The following is a 17103-nucleotide window of genomic DNA, read 5'->3' as shown; positions in this document are numbered from 1 at the left end:
AATCAACTAAACCCAGAAGCAGTAAAGCTTTGTAGGTGCGACCACTCGCCACTGTTCAAAATTTAATTTCATGTAAAAATGACACGTTAATACATATCATAGAAATAAAAAAATGTATTTCTTCCGAGAACTTGAGGAAGCGTATACAATAACATGACTCCATTAATAATTTTACTTTTGTCTTTTGATGCAGGAGCATCACCACACCTTTTTTTTTCTTAAGAAAAAGATTTGGCTATGTAAATATCTGTTACAGTTTGGTGATGTGTCCCTTGAAGAACAACCATGCTAAATATGGTTGTTTTGTCTAATGATGTAGCCTTTTAATTGGCGCAACTGGTTAGGTAGTTAGTATACTAGTTTTTAGAGGTCGTTCTTAGCCCACACCTCCCCTTTTTGTTTTGGAGTTATTCCCTTCTTGGATGTATATACAATGTGTATGCGAGGACCTCGCAGGTGCGAAGGCTGGGAAGAATAAAGAAGTAGTTGTTTATGCTTTAAATGGTTTGCTTTTCTACCTGCTATATTGTAGCTAGAATTTTGTTTGGGATAGCTTTTGTGGTTTGTACCTTTGAATTTAAAGGATTTAATTTAATTAATTTTATGTTTATAAATATTTAATTTAAATTTTTATTATTATCATCATTTGAATTTTGAATTTTGTAATAATTATTATTTATAAATGAATATGTAAAAATGTTCTTTAGTTTATTGGTTTATAAAAGATTTTCACCATTAATATGAAAAAGTATTTGTCTTTATAAACTTTATTAAAAATAACATTTATAAATAAAATACTAAATAATTTGTTTTGAAAATTTCACTAAAAATAATATACATAAATGAAATTTGAAATCTCTTTAAAATTTTACTAAAAATAGCATCTATAAATAAATAAAGCATTTTTAATAAGAATTTATTAAACAGCCTATTCAATGCGAAAGATATTCACATGAAATTTCAAAAAAATAATCTCACTAATAACATTTTACAGCACTTATTTACTTGCTTGGACATTTTGATTGAAAAATGGTAAAAGATAATTTTATATTTTTATTTATTTATTTAAAATTTAATATCCAAAATTCTATGATATTTGAAAATAATTTACTTATTTATAATTTTAGTGTTATTTTTTTTAATAAGATTAAATTTGAATGGTATGAGTTTTATTACATTGTAATGTTTCATTTTTAATACAGAATGAACTTGGTGTTTTTGAAAACTCTTCCCACAATGAAATCAACAACTTAATTTTTTTTCCAATTTCTCATTAAATTATTTATGGGTTAACCACACAAAACCCTTTTCTTTATTAGCTCATAGCATATTATAATCATGATGGTACATTAAACATTATGGGTTTATATTTTTAAAGCATGGGTGAATGATGTTTTAAGGGGAAGGATTGGTTTGCATCTAAGAAGGTTTATAATTAAAGTTCCTAAAGAAGACACAAGGTAATAGGAAGAGAATAATGGACCTGAAAGAGATGTCCCAAAATTGAAGTCATTACATATAATGGTTGTTTTTAATAAAATATTTTTTCTCCAATTCTCTCTCTTTTCATATTTTTGTGATTGTGACATATTCCATTCTTACATATTTATCAATATTCTTATAATTAGTTTTATTGTACATCTCTATGTTTCATTCAATAAATATATGCGCCTTGATATTGTTTCACAAATTTTAGATTTTATAAAAATGTGGAGGATAATGTATCCATAAAATGTACACCAACATATATTGTATACCAACCTTGCAAGGATTTACTCTTTCTACTAAGAAGCTCATACTTTTAGCAACATCATCTATTTTTTCCATTGTCTCCAGGGTCTGCAACCAAACCTCTTCTTATTTTTACCATAATTCTTCAATCGAAAGTTTAATGGTTTGAATATATTAAGAAATAAGAATATTTATAGACTAGGAAGACACTATTGCACTATTTTGACATCAAATAAATTAGGTTGAGCGAGTTGCTCAAGATAAAAAAATTTCTAATGAATAAAATGTCATAAATAATCGCAAATCCTCCTTAATTTAATCAAGACTTTGTCGAGTAAACAAAGTGTTATTTAATTTTTTTAACAAATTGTGTATTATCTAAAATATGTCATATCTTCACATTTTCACTAATTGGAGACATTCAACGAAGAAACAAATAAAAAATAGTGGACATATGAAAACATGCCTCCTCAAAGAACCTAGACAAATCAAAGATCATTTCGCATAAATTATTTGTTTAACTAGCCATGAATTTTGAAAGCATGTAATATACCTTATGATATTGGTCGATAAGATTAGAATCTTCAAAGGGAAAGAAAACAAATGTTTGCAGTTGCTCCATAATAATTCTGGCTAAGAATTATCTGCAAACCATAACAATATAATGTAATTCGCATATATAATTAAAGACATATAATGTTATTATCATATAGTTTCTATCAAAATTAAAGGAGGATTTGATTTGTATACTTCTGGTGTGATACAATTTGGTAATCCACAAGTTGTAGAACATATCCTAGAATATTTTCCTGGTTGGAATCTCCTTAAAACATTCACTTGTTATCTCTTAAATTCTTGATCGTAATGTGAATGATTTCCTAGAATCTATATTTGTGTATTTTTTCTTGTTTTCTTTACTGAGCATGGAAATTCAATGTCAAAGAGGGACACATAACTAAAATACTTGTTTCTTCTTTCTCTGGCATATCCAATATTTATGGCTAAAGTTGTTATTGTTTAGTTGCAATGTCTTCTTAATTATTATTAGTTATAACACTGATATACTTAAAATTAGTTCAAGGCCTCGTTTATTTTGAACATGATTTCCATTAAAACTCCTTAACATTTTGCTAAATTTGGCACTGATGTGAGAATATTATATTATATTCCCAATACACTTCGACTTCAATTTCTCACTTCAATCAAATAATTACATTGTAAGTTATTCCCCTTTGAGAACTCCCCTAGCTGCCATTGTGTACGAGTCTGCAGCATGAGATGGAAAGTTAGACGATTGAAGATTTTTAGGCCATTGGATTAATAGTTAATAGTTAGGAGGCATAATGAACATGCTCAAAAGTTAATCAAACGACTGCTTATCGTTGAATGATTTCTTGATGGCTTAATATGAAGGTTTTTTCGTTGCAAATACAGCGTAAACATGTGCTCTCTTTGGTGATAGCATGTACGAAGATTAAAAGTGGGCGTAATTTTCTTAGAGTACCTGAATTTGGCCTTCTGGTTTCCTTTCTCTTTCTCTGTTACACAATGAACATAACCAGATCATTCATATCATTTTATTACACTGTGTTTATTAAACTACAATGTTATTATCATTTTGTTAGGTCAAGATAGTTAAAAGAACAATTCTTCCTTTGGTTTTATTCTATAGAAAAAGAGGGGAAATAAACTGTCAAAGTTGAAGGCTGATAAATAGTATTGGCTAGCTTCAAATAGTTTCATCAAATAAAAGGAGTTTCTTTCTAAAGGAATTAATGTGGTTGTAAGTATTAAAGATATTCCAAAGATCCAAGATAATAAACCATCATCGTTTCTTTACTTAAACCTCCTATAAATGCTCCTACTTATATTTGTTATTATACAAAAAGATGTTCTTCCAGGCGACATGACCACAATTATTCGAGTTTTCCTCCAGGGTATGGGAATGGCACACATGGTTACTACAGGTTTACTTGTGGTGGCAGATATTTTGGAGTGCTATGAAACACTTTGTACCAATCAGGAGGTGTGTCTGTCTGGTATTCAAGGTACCACTTTATTTTTTTAGGATCACAAGGTGTATATGGATGTTAAAATTATTGGCATGCTTAATATTTTTGAATGTGTATATAGATGTTACAATTATTGACCATACAATACCATTTTGGAAATCAAAGAGAACTAAAGTTTAACAATTTAGCTTTAAGCAAAGCCTTTTGGTAGAAATCACATATTTTTTTTTAATATATTAATAAGTTAATATCATAATTTAAATATTATTGTTCAAATATAGTCATTATTTGAAATTATGTCTCTACATTGCTCTCTATTTAAGCCTTCGCCATGGTAGAAATCACATATTTGTTTTTAATATATTAATAAATTAATATCATAATTTAAATATTATTGTTCAAATATAGTGGTTACTTGAAATTATGTCTCTACATTGCTCTCTATTGAAGCCTTTGCCATGGTTTGCCTCTTCATCTGGTCTTGATGATGAAACACACTTGTTGGTTCAAAATGTGTCGACCAAAAATTTCTCTTATATGATTTCTATAGAAAGACTTTGCTTAATTCATTATGGATCACAAAAGCTTGAATGCAAAAATTTAGCTTTACTTTTTCAATCAGATTTCCTAAATTGTTACATTTCTTTACAATTGAAAAAAATGGTTTAAGATTTTGAAAGTAAAACATACTTATGAAATTGTTAAACTTCTTTACAATTAAATTAAATTCGACTTAAAATGTATGTTGTTGTTCTAGGGTCTTTATCTAATAAGACAGTAAAAATAAAATTCTTAATCTTGTTTTATTAATGGTGGATTTTTCTTAACCTATTTGGACAAAGAAGCTTTGGCTAAATTTCAAACAAGCTTAAAAGGAATGTACACTAAGATGTAGGGCCAAATGCATTTTTATATTTATGACACCTTAGTGCACCCACGAAAATCACAAGAGCTACACTATCTACAATATCTTTATGATATTTATGTGTTTAAATATTGCTTATATAAATGTAGTTGACATGGAATTTATGGTCACCAAAAGGATAGGACGGCCCTACGTGAACAACAAAATGACGAAGGATCATAGTGTTCAAGAGTGAAAATTTAAGGCATAATTAAAGTAATAGACAATTAGGAATAGGGTTTTCAAAGTTTTGTAATGTATGTGAATGCGTCTAATAGGTATCTTATTTCTCATCTTCATTATAAGGAATCGGATAAATTTTATTTTTGACCATTAATCAATTTTTAAAGAATATTTTATTGATTTATAATTTAACTTCAATAGTACTATATTTATATAGTATCACTTAATTTATATAAATGCACTAATTACACTTTGTTTATAATAATTTATATAAATGTATTAATTACACTTTCTTTATTATTTATTATATTACAGTGTTATTGTCATTTTTTATTTCAATATAGTTAAAAGAATTGTTCTTCCTTTGTTTTAGTTTTAAGAGAAAAAAGAGGGAAAATAAACAACCAAAGCCCAAGGCCAATAAAGATTGCTTGTCAACTTCAAATAGCTTCATCAAATTAAAGGAGATGCTTTCTGAAGGAATTAATGTGGTTCTAAGTATTAAAGATATTCCAAAGATTCAATATCATAAACCATCATCGTTTCTTTACTCAAACCTCTTGTAAATGCTCTTAATTTTATTGGTCGATATACAACAAGATGTTCTTCCAAGTGACACGACCACAATTATTAGATGTTTTCTCTAGGGTATGGGAATGGAACACATGGTTACTACAGGTTTTTTGGTAGTGGCAGATATTTTGGAGCGATACGAAACACTATGTACTAATCAAGATGCATGTATGTCTATATTGAATGAATTGAATATATTTGTCCAACATGTTAAAAAACTTAAAGAATGACCTGGATTGAAAGGAGGGATGGAGGCTTCAATTAAGGAAGCAACAATTTTGATAATTGAAGCCTCTATTGTTTGTTGCACTCAAATCAATGCTTCAAAATTTTCCAAGTTGGTATTCATGCTACCCACTATACTAGAATAGCAATGTATATATGGATGTTAAAAGTATTTCTATGCTTATGATTTCAAAATATTTTGGAAATGGCAAAGTTAAATAGTTCACCTTTATTTTCTTATTCAAATTTATTAAACTATTAGATTTTCGTAAAATTTTCAAAATATTTTAGAATCTACAGCTGAATTCAACTTTAAATTTATGCAAGTTACAAGTTCACCTTCACTTTCTAAGTCAAATTTCAAAAATATTTCAAAGGATTACAATTAAATTAAATTCAAATTAAATTGTATGTTATAGTTACAGGCCTTTTTATCTAATAGGCCCTTAAAAATAAATTTCTTAATTCAGTTTTATTAATGGTAATTTTTCTCAACCTTTGTGGACAAATAAGCGTTGGCTAAATTTCAAAAAATCTTAACATAAACATACACTAAGATGTAGAGCCAAATGGATTTGTGTATTTACGATGCCATAGTGCACCCACGAAAACCATGGGAACTACAATATCCACAATACCCTAAAGACGCAAGTAAATTGTGACACAGAGAGAGGGATTGAGATTCACCAATGCAAGTAAAATAAAATATTTTTTATGTCAGAGGGAAGATGAGGTATGCAATCGGGTAACTTAAATATAGTTCATATACATTTTTGTTTGATAATATGAGTATCTTAATATTCAACACTGACTATGTTATATTAAAAAATATCATTTATGACATTCAAAGGATCAAAGGGATATGGTTGAGTGAAGATCACTCTCCATTACTGATACATGCTTCCAAACTAGACACAGTTCACTAAGATTTCTTAGACTTGGAGCCTTACATGAGGTGCATGGCCAATGTAAGAAAATATTTGAAAAGTTGATTTTTTTTCAAGAAGAAATTTCTCATCTCCCTTTCAATGTGTCGAAGTTCAAGGAGTTGAGACATTTATGTTACAAACTAGAGCATTTATCAATTGTAACTGAAACACGTTCACTTCAAATAGTAATCCTGAAGTTTTTTTCACATCTCAATTTACTTGGAATAACTAAAATTCTATCTCATGTGCAGTGTTATTACTTTTTATATAATCATCACGTATAATTGATTGCATAATTTGCAGATTCCTTCCAGTATTAAACACATCAAGTTCGAATTTGATAGAAAGTGTATAAATCCATATGACTCCAAAATCTCTTCCAATTGTCTTGGACAACCCATAAATTTATGAGTACTAAGATTGAGGTTTGCACAATTGAAAAAATTGCCTCAAGAGCTAGGTGATCTAGTAAATAGTTTGTAGGCACTATACCTTTCAAGTTTTCAATATCTAGAGGAGTTATCGAGATCAATTTCAAAGCTTTGATATTTAAGAGTATAGAGAATGGAATCCTTCTTTGGTTTGAGGCATCTTCCAAATGACTTTGGATCATTGAATTATCTCCAAGAACTTCATTTGGTCTCTTGTGAAAGTCTAATTATGCTTCCTAGCAGTCTGGAAAATCTTACGTCATTCCAAGAACTCCATCTAGGTGGGTGTACAATTCTAGAAGCACTTCCTAACAATCTAGAGAAACTTTCATCATTGAGGTTATTGGACTTATCCATCTGTGAAAGCTTAAAATATCTCCCTTATGGCTTGGGAAAGTTAACATCCCTTGTTAAACTTTGTCTAGTTTGTTGTACTAAACTAAGTAGTATTCTTGAAAGCATTGCACAGTTGAAGTTGTTGGGTTCCTTAATGTCCTTTAGTCTTACAGGTTTAAAAGAACTACCCGATGGTTTTTGTAATCTCTCCTTTATAGAAAATCTTGATATGGAAGCTTGTCATAGTCTAGAGAAGCTTCCAGATAGATTTGGAGAAGTAATAAGTTTAAGACTATCAAACAATGACTAGCTTTATTGATATATCTATTTCGTAGCTTTGCTTTAAACTAGTTCATATAATGGTAAATTTTGAATTTTCCATTTTTGCAAAAAAATTTGAATAAACCTCCTGTGTCACAAACCAGTCCAAATTCCTAAAACAAGTTCAGCGATGACAAGCAAAGACAAATCCAATCACTTTAGGAGCAAGTGGTAAAATATTACAAGCTTTTGATCGAGTGAGATAGTTCAATATTGAAAAAGAGCATATTTTTTATCAATATTTTATATTATAACTTGAAAGAGCATCTTTGAAGATTGAGAGGGAATCTATGTTGAAAAGGTTATAGAATCTGTAAATTTGGCATAATCTAAGTGATTTCTCTTTATATTCTAGCTTTGAATGGCATTTGTTTACTATTTTTTATATTCAATGATCTTCTATATGTCACGATTCTTCTCAAATTTATGCTTTACAACGTTTCCTTTGCAATATATGGTGCAATTGCTAGTTATAATATTGTTTTCTATTTCGAGGAGTATGATTTCATCATCAATGGAGCCTAGGTTATGAATTCATGTTGCCTCTCCAAAGTAGTGGTGTCGTCTACAAAGTCAAGTATCCAATGAGGGTTTATTGATTTAACGATAATTATAACAAAACCATGTAATCTAAACCATCCGCAATTTCAATCCAAAAATAATAAAAATTCCAGCATGATTTTGAGAAAATCTGGCGTAAAATTTTGAAAATCTGGGTTACATTTATCGAACTTATTTTGGGTGCCCAAGGGTTCCTGATGGCGTTGAATCCATTTCTGCAATCAAAAAAATTATTTAAACACTCCCATAGTTAAATTTCTTGAATAATTTTTCATTAGATTTCAATGAGAAATTCACTATCCAGAGAATTTGTGGCTTCATTATACAACGCCTAACAAAGCGACACATACTAGAATTTGAGTAGATTATTTCAGAGACCAGCAAATCAAAAATAAAAATTAGCTGCATTCTTCAAAGTGTAATATGTCTTCATTCTTGTGTGGTTTCTGGTGAATAAATCAAACTTGTAGGGTTGTGCATGAAGTAGTTATAGTGGAAATCGAGTCCTTTTGGCTATTGTAAGTGATATTTTGAAAGATTGGCTTTGGCTAGCTCTATTTCTTTTTAGGTTGCAGCATCATAGATGGGTTAACCAAGATGAGTAAAATAAATAAGGGATGGGTTTACAAGATGAGTAAAGGAAACTAGAAATAAGAGATAAGGGAGCTTTTGAATCAAAGTGAATCACTTTATTACATAAACACTTTCACATCAGTGTGTCATTAGGCCTAGTACTTTATGAATATGATTTTGCTATGAAAAATATTATGTATGCTTTACAATGTATTTGGTCATGCAATGGTGGCTTGTGGAAATCACACAAAGGAACTTTCATAAAACATTACTATTAAATGGTTTGGAATTAAGATTTTTCCACAAGAGATTTGTCGAGATTTGTCCTTCTTTCGTTCTAATTTTTCTTTTCATTTTATGAATGATATGCTTATTCACAATATTATTTAGATAAAATATCCCCGTCCCCTGTTGAAGATAAGATCTAAGGCCACTTTCATACTTTAATACATTTTGCTTCTCTAAATCTATAATGGATAACTTCACCATGAGTTGATAGAATTCATCATATGGTCTAATTTTTTCATTTCCGTAATTGTTGCCATCACTTGTAAAGTTGATACTCATGCTTAGGAGGATATAAGGCATCTTTTAACATTGCAAAACCATTTTCCCATGTTTCAATGGTATTTTTGTATTCTATAATGCATTATTCATTTGACATTCTCCCACATAAAACGTGCCATGCCGGAAATCTTAAATGTAGGAATGGTGATCTTTTCATTGTTGGTGAGATTCATAGTGAAGTAGAATTCAAGTTTCCAAAACTAAAATTCTATTGCATTTGTATTTACCTATGTTCTCTATACATGTTTTCTTGGAGCTAGCTAGCCCTCTTCCTAAGCCAACTCATTAAACATTCTTGGAAGATTCTTCAAAGAATGGAGCTAGCTAGCCCTATTCCTACTCCAACTCACTAAATATTCTTGGAAGATCTTTTAAAGAGTGCATCATAGGTTATTTTCCTTTCCCTTCAAAAAACTAGATTCATTATTCATTTCTTTCTTTCTTAATAGATTAAGAGCTATCTTTATGTGTTGTCTATCATTAATACACTAGTATAAAAATATGGGAATGGGCAATACACCCAATACAAAATTATCATAAATAATAAGAGTAGTTGTACTTTCAAATAAAATTGAATGCAAACGAGAGGATCCAAACTCTTGTATAGATCATAGCCCCTTGAGAGAGTAAATGGGAGAAATTGAATCCATAAAAAAGAAAAGGAGGAAAGGAAAATAACTTTCCTAATTAGAGTGTTAATGGAATTATGTTATATTTTGGGGGTGGTAGGAGCTTAGATCATATATCAAAATAAATGCATGGTATCTTCAAGATGAGGCCACAGCGCTGTAAATCCTAGCTAATGTCAAGGGGACTAGTGTTGGGTACTAAAACTATGATAACATGGTCAATGTTGTTGGGTTGTGTTATATTCTTTCCATGACTAGCTCCCCTAGTGGAACATAATGAAAAAATCAAGTTGGTAGTCTCGGTTTTGGGATCTAGGGGAAAATCTTTGTGTATATGCGTTTTATGTGTTATTCTCTTGCTATTGTTTATTTTATGTTTTTAGAATTCATATGCAGTTAATTTCTATACGGGGTTAAAACCTACAGTTGGTATCGCAGGTGTTTTGGCTTTAAGGGGATGCCTTTGTTGCTGAGGGGTTTTGCTCGGGCCTGTGGTAGACTCTGTTTGGATCGATTCTGGTGGTGAAAGAAAATGGCGAGCAGTGTAAAGATAGATATCGAGAAATTTAATGGTCAGAGATTTGAGTTATGGAAACTCAAGATGGAGGATCTGTTGGTGGATAAAGATCAGTGGATTGCGGTAGATCCAGGTACTAAACCAACGGGAGTGTCCGATGAAGAATGGAAGAAGTTGGATCAGAAGGAAAAGAGAACAATAAGATTGTGTGTCTTAGATTAAGTATTGTTGAATGTATTATGGGAAGCTACGACGAAGGATTTGTGGGACAAGTTAGGGACTTTGTACCAATCTAAGTCTCTAGTGAATAAATTGTTCCTACGGAAAAAGTTGTATAACCTGAGGATGAAAGATGGAGACTCTGTGACAGAGCATTTGAATGCATTTAATACTGTGGTAAGTCAGTTATTATCTGTTGATATTAAAATTTTGGATGAATATAAGTGCATCAGTTTGTTGTGTTCTCTACCAGATTCGTGAGATAGTTTGATTATTGCAATAGGTAGCAATGCAACTGCCTTGCAGTTTGATGAAATAGTCTCATCCATGCTGATGGAGGAGATGAGATGAAAAAATATGGAGAGCCAGAATTGTTATGCCTTTTCTATATGAGGACGATCCCCAAACAGAAACAAAAATAAATCATCGAGTGGAAGATATAAATCTAGAGGGAGACCTAAATCTCTAGGAAAACCTGTAAAGGTGTGTTGGAAATGCGGAAAGGAAGTGCACTAAAAAAGGGATTGTAAATCTAAAGCTCCTCACAAAGGAAAGGGATCTGATGATGCTCCTTCTGCAGAGGCAAAAACCACCTCAAATGAAGGTGAGGATGTGTACTTGGCTTCTTCAAGTACACATGTAGATCATGAGGCATGGTTGATTGACTCAGGTGCATCCTTTCACTTCACTCCCCATAGAAAGTGGTTCTGTGAGTATGAGAAATATGATGGTGGTGATGTCTTCTAAGGGAATGGAAGGAAGGCTAGAATCATTGGTCGCGGAAAAGTAAAGTTGAAGTTCCAAGGTGGAAGGACTAGAACACTTCCGGTTGTTTTGCATATTCCTGCATTAGCCAGAAATATGATTTCTGTAAGCAAGCTAGATGATGTAGGTGTAAAAAAAGTGTTTAAAAAAGATACCTGCAAGATGGTTCGGGGAGCACTAGTATTGATGTGGGGAGTTCAGATCGGAACTCTGTACAAGCTGCAAGGTAGCACTATTGTTGATGGGTGCCACAGTTCTATGGTTCCTGAAAGTGGAGCAGAAAATTTAGTGGTCTCTGGAGAAAAGACCATGCTATGGCATCAAAGGCTTGGACATATTGGAGAGAAGGGCCTTTGAATACTTCATTGTAAAGGTATGGTAGAAGGTATGACTAGTAGCACTCTAGATTTTGATTTCTATGAAAATTGTGTATATGGGAAGCAGAATCAGGTGAGTTTCCCCTCTAGTGGTAAGAGGGTGAAACAGATATTAGAGCTTGTGCATAGTGATGTGTTTGGACCTGTGAAGGTTCCATCACTCGGTAAGTCTGTGTACTATGTATCATTTATAGATGACTTCTCAAGGAATACATGGATATATTTCCTTAAGAAGAAATCTAAAGTCTTTGATAGGTTTAAAGAATTTAAGGCTCTGGTGGAAAACCAGACAGAGAATAAGATAAAGGTGTTGAGGACAGATAATGGTGGAGAGTTTTTCAAGAAGGAATTTGAAGAATTCTTCAAGAAGTGTGGTATAGCATGGCAGAAGACTAATCCATACACACCTGAGAAAAATGGAGTTGCATAAAGAATGAACAAGGCATTAATGGAAAGGGCAAGAAGCATGTTGAGTGGTGTCGGGTTAGGACAAGAATTCTGGGTAGAGGCGGTCGAGACTGCATGTTACCTGGTCAACAGATCACCTTCATCAACATTGGAGGATAAGACTCCACAAGAGGTATGGACTGGTAAGAAACCCTCTCTTTCACATCTGAGGGTATTTGGATGTGATGCATATGTACATGTTCCAAAGGAGAAAAGAACAAAGTTGGATAGTAAATCAGAAAAGTGCGTCTTTATTGGGTATAAGGATGGTTTAAAGGGTTATAAGCTTTGGAACCTAGTAACAAGGAAGGTTGTGTACAACCGAGATGTGGTGTTGATAGAGGTGAAAGATGTTATTAAACATGAAGTCCAAGCAAAGGAACCCGAGAAGATATACTTTGAGCTTAAGGAGGAAGAATCAAACTCTACAACAGAAGAGGAATCAAAAGATGAAGAGCCACAAAATCCGGTTGCGAGAAGATCAGTTCGAGAAAGAAGGCAACCAGAAAGGTATATTCCATCTACTTTCTATTCAAATGTTGCTTTATCTATTACTGATGATGATCCTAGAACTGTGAAGGAAGCAGTAGATTCAGAGGATGGAAAAATCTGGAAAGAGGCCATGGTTGATGAAATGGCATCTTTGCACAAAAATGAGGCTTGGGATTTGGTGGAGTTGCCGGTTGGAAGGAAACCCATTAGCAGCAAATGGGTGTTCAAGAAGAAGACAAATGCAGAAGGAAAGGTGGAGAAATACAAAGCTCAGTTAGTAGAAAAAGGTTATTCTATGGTGTCGGGAATTGATTTTGGTGATATTTTTTCTCTTGTTGCCAAGGTAGCTTCTATTAGATTACATTTATTTGTTGCTATTTCTTTTGATTTTGAGGTAGAACAGATGGATGTGAAGACAACATTTCTTCATGGGGATTTGGAAGAGGAGATATACATGAAGCAACCTGAAGGCTTTGCGGTGAAGGGTAATAAAGAACTGGTATGCAAGTTAAAAAAGTCTCTGTATGGGTTAAAATAGTCACCAAGGATGTGGTATCATAAATTTGATACATTTATATGGGGAATTGGCTTCACCAGAAGCAAAGTAGATCACTATGTATATTTTAAATTAATTGGTGACCGTGTTATTTATCTGGTCTTGTATGTGGATGATATGTCGCTGGTTGGAAATGACAAAGAAATTATCCAGGATTTGAAGATCCAATTGTCCTCCAAATTTGACATGAAAGATATTGGTGTTGCAAACTATATTTTGGGCATGGAAATTTAAAGATATTGGGAAAAGAGGAAGCTCTGGTTAAACCAGAGGAAGTATGTCGAGACAATACTGCAGAGATTTAATATGCAGGATAGTAAACTGGTGAAGGTTCCTATTCCTGTAGGTGTGAAGTTATATGTTGAATAGTGTCCCAAGACACAAGAAGAGGAAGAGGACATGTCTCGTGTTCCATATGCAAGTGCAATCGGTAGCCTGATGTATGTGATGGTCTGTACTAGACCAAACATTGCACATGCAATGGGAGAATTGAGCAGGTTTATGTCAAAGCCAGGGAAGGAGCACTGGACAATAGTGAAGTGGGTTTTCAAGTATTTGCGTGGCACTAGTGATTATGGTTTGTACTACCAAGGAAGACTAGGATTCAATAGAGTGTTGGATATTCGTGGCTTTATTGATGCAGACTGGGTTGGAGATCTGGATCAGAGAAGATCTACGAGTGGGTATGTGTTTAACCTATTTGGAGGTGTATTCAATTGGATGAGTAAGAAACAATTTGTAGTGGCACTATCAACTATAGAGGCAGAATACACGGAAGCCACTCATGCAAGCAAGGAAGCAATTTGGTTGCAGAAATTGTGTTCAAGTATGGGGTTAGTACATGGAGCTATAAGAATAGACTGTGATAGCCAAAGTTCAATTTTCTTGGCAAAGAACCCTGCTTACCATTCATCGACAAAGCACATTGATGTTCAGTATCACTTCGTGAGGGATATGATAGAAGACAAAAAGGTGTTGCTGGTAAAGGTGGACATTTTGAAGAATACTGCAGATGCATTGATAAAATTTGTTAGTTGTGAGAAGTTCTCTTGGTGTAGAGAAACAATGGGCATTTGTAGGGCTAGATAAATGACTAAGCTCTCCTGTGGCCCCCTATGGAAAGAAAACAACAAGTGGGAGAATGTTGGGATGTGTTATATTCTTTCCCTGGCTAGCTCTGCTAGTGAACCGGGGGGTTAGAGGGGGGGCGGAGCCCCCCCTTCGTTGCGCCAACTGCGTAGCACGAGGGGGTGGAAGCCCCCCTGTACAGGGGATTTGAGGGGGGCGGTTAGCCCCCCTCTACGGGGTCCAGGGCAGTGCCCCGGGGAAATTTTTTTTGGGACCCTATATTAGGTGGGCAAACCTACCTATTGTTTTGTGCATGGTTTTCACACATGGTTTTGGGCACGGTGGTTTTTGGTCCATGGTATTGGATGCTTCAGCATGTATATATGTGTATTGTAACATTGAAAGGAACATAATGAAAAATCAAGCTGTTAGCCCCGGTTTTGGGATCTAGGGGAAAATCTCTGTGTATACGTGTTTTATATGTTATGCTCTCGCTATTGTTTATTTTTAGTTTTTAGAATTCGTATACAGTTAATTCTGTATGGGGTTAAAACCTACAAATCTGATATGTTCATATGGAGTTATAATGTTTGATTATGATGTCTGCGATTGATTTTTGATTGCAATTGTTAAATGAGTTTTGTGTTGGGCCTTCAAAATGCTCGATGTACATGGATAAACATACCAAATTAGATTCCTAGGGGGGGAAACTATCCAAATGAAGCTTGGGGAAAGCAATCCAAAATAGACTGAAAGGGCCAAAGAGCCTAAATTCATTTAAGGTCATGGGGGTGTCTAGAGTTGGACTCATATTATGCTATTGATGTGATGATAGATATTTGACCCCTATTGCAATCTTGGCGATATAGGTGACATGCTATATTGTAATATAAGGACACATGCCATCGTGAATGGGACCATCCATGAGTGGGTGAGGGGGGAATAACTTGGTGGTTGTGAATTATATGATTTAGAATATTATGGAGAACAAGGGAAAAATAACTAATGTGGAGGATAAGGGAAGGGAGTGTTTGATGTGATTAATTCATGATTATATGTGATTATGTTAGGGTTCAACCCTAACCCCTTATTTACGTAATAGGATCAATTCATAGTTATAGAGTCAATAAAGCCCATACTAATAATTGTAAGTGGTTAACCTGCATTTAATGAAGGGACCACAGTTAGTTGCAAATGGGCCATGGTATTAGATAGATGGTATTAATAAGAACCATGGTATTGCCCCATGGTATTGTTGTATGAATCCTATATAAAGGATAGAGACTCCCCTCGAGGAGCATCGTGTCTTATTTTGTAATTGATCTCAGCTCTATTGGAGGTTGCCCCCTCGAAGAGGCAAGTGAACATTGCTTTCTGAATAATAAAATACTTGTTGTTATTTCTCATTGTTCTATGTTCTGGGTATGTTTATTTGCATATTCGGTATTCTGGTATCGCCTTGTAGGTTAAGAGAATAACAAGTGGTATCAGAGGGCTTTCCAGGGCCAGTGGGATTGGCAATTTTTTTTTGGCTAGAGACGTGTTTCGGCATCTTTAAACCACGGGATCTATCGTTGAGCGCATAAACCTGCGGATTTGGGGAGGCATGCACGCAGGAAATACAAGAGGTGGTCATGCTTGTTGCACTCCCTTGTAACCCCTGTGGGTACCCCTTCGAGTAGTAGCGCATTAGACAGAACCGCACACGGACTATCTTCCAAGTACCCTTTGGGTATATCAGAAGCCCCCTAGCTCCCTTGAAACCTCACCATAGATAAACCGTTGGCTGTCTTACTATTGTAGTACACTGAGAACAACACTCGGGGAGATTACTCACATGTATGATAGGGTAGTCGGGTTGTATGGCTAAGGGTACGGTTGATCCTCCATGGTTAGTGCCTTGAAAGATTGGGTTGAGTACTATTGTCAGACCCTTATGTATATTGCGATCTGTAGCACCTGACACTCCTGGAGACCATAGTTCCCTTCTCTATCTCTGGATCACGCATCATCTTTGCCAGATCAGATCTCGCAGGTGGGGTTTTGTTGCAGCAGTAGCAATCAGTTCCGTCGTTCAGATCTATCAGATCAGCCATCATATCCGCCATCCAGATCTAGCAATTTGGGCTTTGTAGCTTTCACAACAATCAGATCCGCCATTCATATCTGACTAATTGTGTGGGTTCCTATACATTGGCATGCTTTTCGTAGGACTTTGGGCGACATTGAATTTTCTAGGATTCGGCTACTGTAGTATTCCTAAGCAAGGACTAAAACTCCGTTCGTAGTAAAAAAAATAAAATTGAGACCCCTGGGACGCTTATTGGAGACTTAGCCCATAAGAATCAGGTTGACAAGCTGAGCAAGGTGGTACCATTCAATTGTTAGTGCCAAAAATTTTGGGCGGTCCCAAATTTCAAGTACATCGGATCAGTGCATGGTACAAACTAGAGCTCAAGCTATGGCCAATGAGAGGATCGACCACCTTGAATCACAATTGAACGATGTACTGTTGTAGCTGAAGAGCTTAATTGAAACACTCTCAAAGGGCAAGGTGGAGGAACGCACGAAGGCATATATTGGCAATGAAAACATTGAGGGCGAGTCTAGCCAGTCTCTTCACCTCTTTGGCACCCACCAACAATCCCATCTGTGACCACCCAAGCTGGACATGTATAAATTTGATG

The sequence above is a fragment of the Pinus tabuliformis genome, chromosome 3_1, assembly GCF_031772625.1.
Source record: "Pinus tabuliformis cultivar Carrire ecotype Pingquan chromosome 3_1, CPIR1, whole genome shotgun sequence".
Taxonomy (NCBI): Eukaryota; Viridiplantae; Streptophyta; class Pinopsida; order Pinales; family Pinaceae; genus Pinus; species Pinus tabuliformis.
The sequence above is the reverse complement of the archived record's forward strand: the minus strand, read 5'-3'. Positions refer to the sequence as shown.